This window comes from Penaeus japonicus, unplaced genomic scaffold (genome assembly GCF_977035675.1).
Source record: "Penaeus japonicus unplaced genomic scaffold, GWHDUDI00000001_assembly GWHDUDI00000014, whole genome shotgun sequence".
Lineage (NCBI taxonomy): Eukaryota > Metazoa > Arthropoda > Malacostraca > Decapoda > Penaeidae > Penaeus > Penaeus japonicus.
In genome coordinates, this window is record NW_028234416.1 from 12,814,692 (window position 1) to 12,821,393 (window position 6,702).

At 38.9% G+C, this 6,702-nt stretch overlaps 1 protein-coding gene across 1 annotated transcript in view; it reads left to right on the forward strand.

The window, feature by feature from the left end:
* Window positions 1-6,231: 6,231 nt before the first annotated feature.
* The window catches only part of LOC122265157 (uncharacterized), a 21,422-nt gene continuing 20,951 nt past the window's right edge, over window positions 6,232-6,702 (forward strand). The window contains exon 1 of the mRNA XM_043034302.2: window positions 6,232-6,702. This exon is cut by the window's right edge and continues 2 nt beyond it. The gene's annotated coding sequence lies outside the window, so the exon portion shown is untranslated.

The window sequence follows — 6,702 nt, forward strand, 5'->3', positions numbered from 1 at the left end:
GAGAGGCTGTAGACACTAAACTTGTGGGTGGTAACGGGGCGCAGAAAAGTCTAATATACACAGGTCACGATTTCCTCCTCATCTGGAAGTTTTAAAGAGGCTTGCAATATATTGCAGAGTAGTAAAGATCCTCTCTGAACAAGCCTGAATGACTGTATTCTTCAATATGTCTTAAGTAATATCGTGAACCTGAAACGAGTGCGGTTATTTGCGTCATCATCCGAGGGAGTTGCGATAAATGTTTTTGTTTTATTTGTCAAAAATATTGCAAGTAAGCCATTTTCACATGTGCTCTAGTTTCACGCCATACAAAAATGTGTACCTATTCTGTTTCGTGTTTGCTTTCTGGGTTCTTGAAGCGATTGCTCGATTAAACAAGAATCATCAATATGATTACATTTTCATAGCACTATTTACACAGTAAGATCTCTCTATCTATAGCAAATTTTCAACCTTCCAACTCAGCATTGACGCACAGTTCATTGTCATCCATCAAACACACACACCCACCGCAGCGGCCGCCCCCTCAACCCACCATCCACTCCCCCACCCCCCCCAGACAGCCCCTTGCATCCCTCCATCCCCGCCCCTACCCCCCCATCCCCCACCTCCTGATCCCCCCTTCCCCCCAATCCTCAACCCATAACTCCTCCCTCCAATCCCTCACCTCCTTACCCCCCCTCCTCCCCCCCAATCCCCCACCCATGCAACATCGTGTTCGTGAGTGGCTCAATATGAGGCCGCATCATTACGAAAGGAACACGTGTTTTGTTGCGATGGACGCTGGGTTTATGCGCGCAGATTTGTACGTGGAACCGCATTTACACTGGGCTCCGGCACGGCAGCCACTACTGAAGCTGGCTGAGGCTGAGGACCCATTGCTGCGCCTCCTTGAAGCTGCTTTTTTTTTTTTTTTTTTTTTGAGTTTTTGAGTCTATGGAAATGGGACACCGAGTCATTGTTGTGCCTCTTTGAAGCTTTTTTGAGTTTTTGGGTCTATGGAAATTGGGAAACTGAACCATTGTTGTGTCTCTTTGAAGCGTTTTTGAGTTTTTGGGTCTGAGGAATTTGGGACACTGAGTCATTGTTGTGCCTCTTTGAAGCTTTTTTGAGTTTTTGGGTCTATGGAAATTGGGAAACTGAACCATTGTTGTGTCTCTTTGAAGCGTTTTTGAGTTTTTGGGTCTGAGGAATTGGGGACACTGAGCCATTGTTGTGCCTCTTTGAAGCTTGTTTGAGTTTTTGGGTCTGAGGAATTTGGGACACTGAGCCATTGCTGCTCCTTTCTTAATCTTTTTTGAGTTTTTGGGTCTATGGAAATTGGAACACTGAGCCATTGCTGCGCCTTTCTGTTTTTTTTTGTGTGTGTGTCTATGGAAATTGGGACACTGAGACATAGCTGCGCTTCTTTGAAACTTTGCTTGGTTTTGAGTTCTGTGAAGACTGGTCAATATTCCTCTGTTAGATAATAGGTAAGATTGAATAGGAAGGATCATTATCAAGAGCATTATTATTACTAATATCATAAACGTTATCTCTAATGTAATAATAACGTAAGTATTAGTATTACCTTCATCACCATCATTATTTCATTATCAGTTATCAGTTATTTCATCATTTTACCATGATTGGTATTTGTACTATCAATCGAAATATCATTACCATTATTATCATTAATATACTTGTCATTTTCCTCAAAGTTTGATGTTTGCATTATTTTCGTCATTCTATCATTCATTGTTGTTGTCATTGTTATCAGTATCAGTATCAGTATTACAATTATATCGCCATAATTATCCTGATCAGTATTCCTATTCTGGATCTTATGTGTCCTGTTATAGGATTATTATCATTAGGATTCTTTTTCATCACTATTGTTAAGGCATCTTCATTATCATTATTACTATTAGTATCATCATTACTATGATTATTAACGTTATCATTTCTCCTGTCATTTTACTATCATTGCAACTATTATTATCACTATTGTCATGGTTAGTATTATCAATATTGATGTTGTTGGTATAATCATTAATGTTATCATTATTATTATAATTGTCATCATCATTACTATTATTTCTATTATCCTTATTATCATTATCATGTTTGTGTGTGTATGTGTGTATATATATATATATATATATATATATATATATATATATATATATATATATATATAATGAATGATTCAGCATTCATTTTCACGCACGACTTTCTCTGATGTTTTTCGTCGAAAAATAAAATAAAATTGTATGAGAGACTAGATCCCCGAGAAAGTTTCTCTTTTTCACATAATCATATGTTCCATTTTACAGCATCTTTACGTCATATTAAGTGGTTTTATATGCAGGCTCTTTAACCTTTCCCTCTTTCATAATCTGAAGTATTTTTTCCCCGTTGTTATTCTATCTACGCGTTTCATAGAATAGTTAAAGTCATGAAATGAGGAGAGTATTTTTTTTCATTGTTGCATAATAGGAATTACGAATATATATAAAGTTTGTATTTGTATGAATCTATGACTTCGTTTATCATTCCGATCCCTTGGTCGCCTTCGTCGTCGGTCTTCCTATCCTTACGTCCCCCTCCCCCAATACCCCATTACTCTTCTTCGTTGTCGTCCTCCTCCTCCTCCTCCTCTTCCTCCACCTCCTCCTTGTCCTCCTCTTCCTCCACCTCCTCCTCGTCCTCCTCTTCCTCCACCTCATCCTCGTCCTCCTCTTCCCCCTCTTCCTTCACTTACTCCTCTTCTTCCTCATCCTCCTCTTCCTCCTCGTCCTCCTCTTCCTCCACCTCCTCCTCGTCCTCCACCTCCTCTTCTTCCACCTCGTCCTCCTTTAACTCCACCTCTTCATCGTCCTCCTCTTCCTCCTCGTCCTCCTCTTCCTCCTCTTCCTCCACCTCCTCCTCGTCCTCCTCTTCCTCCTCTTCCTCCACTTCCTCCTCTTCTTCCTCATCCTCCTCTTCCTCCTCGTCCTCCTCCTCCACCCCTCCTCCTCTCCTCCTCCACTCCCTTCCTAGTCCTCCTCTTTTTCTTATTTCTCCTCCCTTTCCTCTACTTCTTCCTCTTCCTCCTCTTCTTCCTCTCTACCTCCTCCTCCTCCTCTTCTTCTTCTTCCTCCTCTTCCCCTCCTCCTCTTCCTTCGTCCTTCTTCATCCTCCTTCCTCCTCCACCTCCTCCATCTCCTCCTCGTCCTCCTTACTCTCCCTCCCTCTCCTCCTCTGTTCTTCCTCCAACTTCTTCACTTCATTACTTCTTCTCCTCCCCCTGTTTCTTCTTTTTATCCTCCTCATTTCTCTTCCCCCTCCTCTTCCTCAATCTCTCCTCCTCCTCCTCTTCTTCCTCCTCTTATCTATTCCTCTCCTCGCCCTCTTCTTCCTCTGCATCTATTTTTTCTTTCCTTCTCTCCTTGCCCCCTCGTTCTCCTCTTAATTTCTCTCTCTTTCTCTCCAGCGTCTCTTCCATCACTTCTCCTCCTTCTTCTCTTTCTCTATATCTCCTCTTCCTCTGTCCCACCATATCCTTCTCCTCCTCCTCTCCTACATGTCACTCCTCCTCCTCCTCCCCCCTCCCCCTCCTCCCCCTTCTTCATCTACGTCTTCTCACTCCTCCTTTTCCCCATCAACCTCTCCCCCAACCCTTCCTCCTCCTCTTCCTCCTCCTCCTCCTCTACCTTTCCATCTTTTTATCCTCCTTCCTTCCCTTCCCACCAGGTCGCCCCATGCAGGAAGACGAACCCACATGCCACCGGGGGATCCTGTTCCCATCCCTGTGTTAATGGCATCCTTGTTCTGATGAAGAGCTGGGTCATAAACCCGGGTTGCAGTGGTTGGTCACGCGAGGTAGCCGAAATGGTTGATTTGGTTGCAAAGGTAATGCATTTTGTTTCATATGTTGAGCGGGTACCGTTGCAGCCGTCGCCAGCCATATTGATTACACATCGGCTGGGAGTCGGATAGCGTTTTAATTAATTGTAGTTTTATAGATCGGTCAAATTCAGATGGCTTTATAGGTTTACCTTCTTTGCGTTTAACCTTACCTGATTATATATTTATTGTCTCTCTAACTTATATGTCTGTCTTTATCGTAGACCTTTTTTTCTTCCTCTTGCTGAGGTCTCTTTGAATTATGTTTGTGGTTTCTGTTGCAAATGATGTTACCGATAATGTGGCTCATGTTTTTAGCTCTTGTGACTTGCTCGTTTGTTGTCATTTTCCTCTGCTTTTAAGTTTCAAAAAACAATGTAATTATTATCATCATGATTATCATTCTCAGCTTTGTTATTATTGTTATTGTTGTCCTTAATCTTTAATCTTTATCATTGTTATAGATATTAGTTATTATTATTAACTATTATCACTATCACTATTATTTTTTCATTGTTGTTATTGCTACCACTACCATTAACATTATAATTATAATATCTGTAAGCATCATTATCATTATCATCATTATTATTATTGTCAATATCATTATTGTTATCATTGTAATGATAATACTAATAGTGATGATAATAATGATTATTATTATCATCATCGTTATCACTGTTATTATTATCATCATTATTAATTTTACAGTATTCAATAGGAATATGTTTATCATTTTTAATACAATCAATGTTATCATCATAATCGTTATTACTATTTTCTTGGTTATTACTACTATTATGATTATAGTTCGTATCATTATCATCATCTTTGCCATTATCATCATTATCACCATCATTATTACACATGCACAGTACATAATTACTGTACCTCTTTTGGAAGCAAAGCAAGATATCTAACGAAAAGCGTTTGACAATATGTCTTCCAGGTTGTTTACTGCACGCTTATGAAGCACCTTTGGGAAGCCTTGTTGTAGTGACAGAGGAATACGCCCCAGTAGGAAAAAATACACGTTTAAGCTTTGTTTTCTGACGATATAGTCCTCTTCTCTGAATCACGCAGGAACTGAACCAAATGAAGTGGGAATTGTAAAGAAAGAACGTTTGTAACGCTGCCCAACTGCTAAACATCATTGGAAAAATTATATGCACTGTTGTTATTATTATCCTTGTCTTTGTTTTTGTTTTGTTGTTATTACTATTATCATATTTTATTGTTAATCTTATCATCCTCATTATTATTATTATCATTATCATTATTAGTTATTATTATTATTATTACTATTATTATTATTATTATTATTATCATTATCAAAATCATTATCATCATTATTACCATGGTTATCATCATCATTATTATAATCATCATTATCACTATTAATACTATTGTTATTAACATCATCATCATTCTACTACAATTACTTTAACTATCACCAAACTCTACAAGAGAAAGTTAGGCAAAGTTAAGAGACGGAAAGCATGGTATTTTAATGAATTTATTTTTATCTTATTGAAGCAAAGTTTTCGTTAATATCAAGTGATTATACATTAAATGTTTTTTTTATGTTTTACGATATCGATCAGTAGTTGCTACGTAGTTTCTATTTAATTAAATTGTAATCTACAATATAATATAATCAAAATATAAACAAAATTGTACTGGACACGCAATGAGGACGAAAAATGAAATATGATAAAGTGACAGAAGACGTCTTGGGGGGGGGGGGGAGGCGACGGGACGGAAGAGATCGCGAGACCAAATTATTTTTAACTTGACGTTTGATTATTTAAAATTTAGCCTGGATTATGAAGATGATTAAGTCTTTTATGGCTCCTAGGTATTGTTTATTTTTTCGTGTGTGATAAGAGGAGGAACTGAATTCAGTTTCAATGTATTGATTCCTATTCTATAAAAGTATCATTTTTATAATTTGTCAAATGCAGTTTCTTTGTTTTAATCACGTTTAAAGTTCAGATGCTGGTATTGTATCACTTATCACTTATCACCATGATTTATATTGCGTATGCATTTCCAAGGTAGGTTTTCATACGTGATTTATTCAGTCTACACAAGTAACAGCTGTAATATAAAAAATAGGACTCTTAAGGGGCGTCAGAATATTAAATAGTTTGTTCCATACACAAAGTTTCGTAAAAAAAAAAAAAAAAAAAAAAAAAAGTAAAGCTGAAGCTATACTCCAGAACACAATAGTTTACCTTAACAAGATTCCATTTTCTGTAATGCGCATCTTTGCACCTGTTTTCTTTTACCCGTTTTCTATCACAGGGATATCTTGGCCCGCGTTCCACTCAAAGCATTGATTTGTCTGCATGTGGAGTTGCCGGAGTACATTTAGATGGCGTTAATAACCAACACTATTTCGTATCCCCGAGAATAATTGCTAGATATGAAACCCCCCTAATAGAAGCGATTAAAACGCCTCGTGACGGTCAATGAGGTGGCTGCCTGCAGAACGCGCCGCCGATGAAATGGCTTCCGAAGGTAGTTTGTCACAGGCAGCAACCTCGGACCGAACCCGACCACCGCAATCCAAGCGAGCACAACAAACGTGTAGCCCATTCGAGGAGGACTGCGCTCTGCCTTCCTTCCCCCGTGCTTGCAATCCCAAAGTGTTCCATCTTGAGCCGCGACCACTCCAGTGAAGAGTGAGAAGTAAACATGAAAATTTCACTGATTTATTTGGGCCATGGAGGAGCAAGTGGGTGATATACATAACACCAACGGGTGTGGATATGCTCAGTGTTCTACCTACTTTAGGGTAATGCCAGTGTTACCCTCTCAGGATGTAAAGTG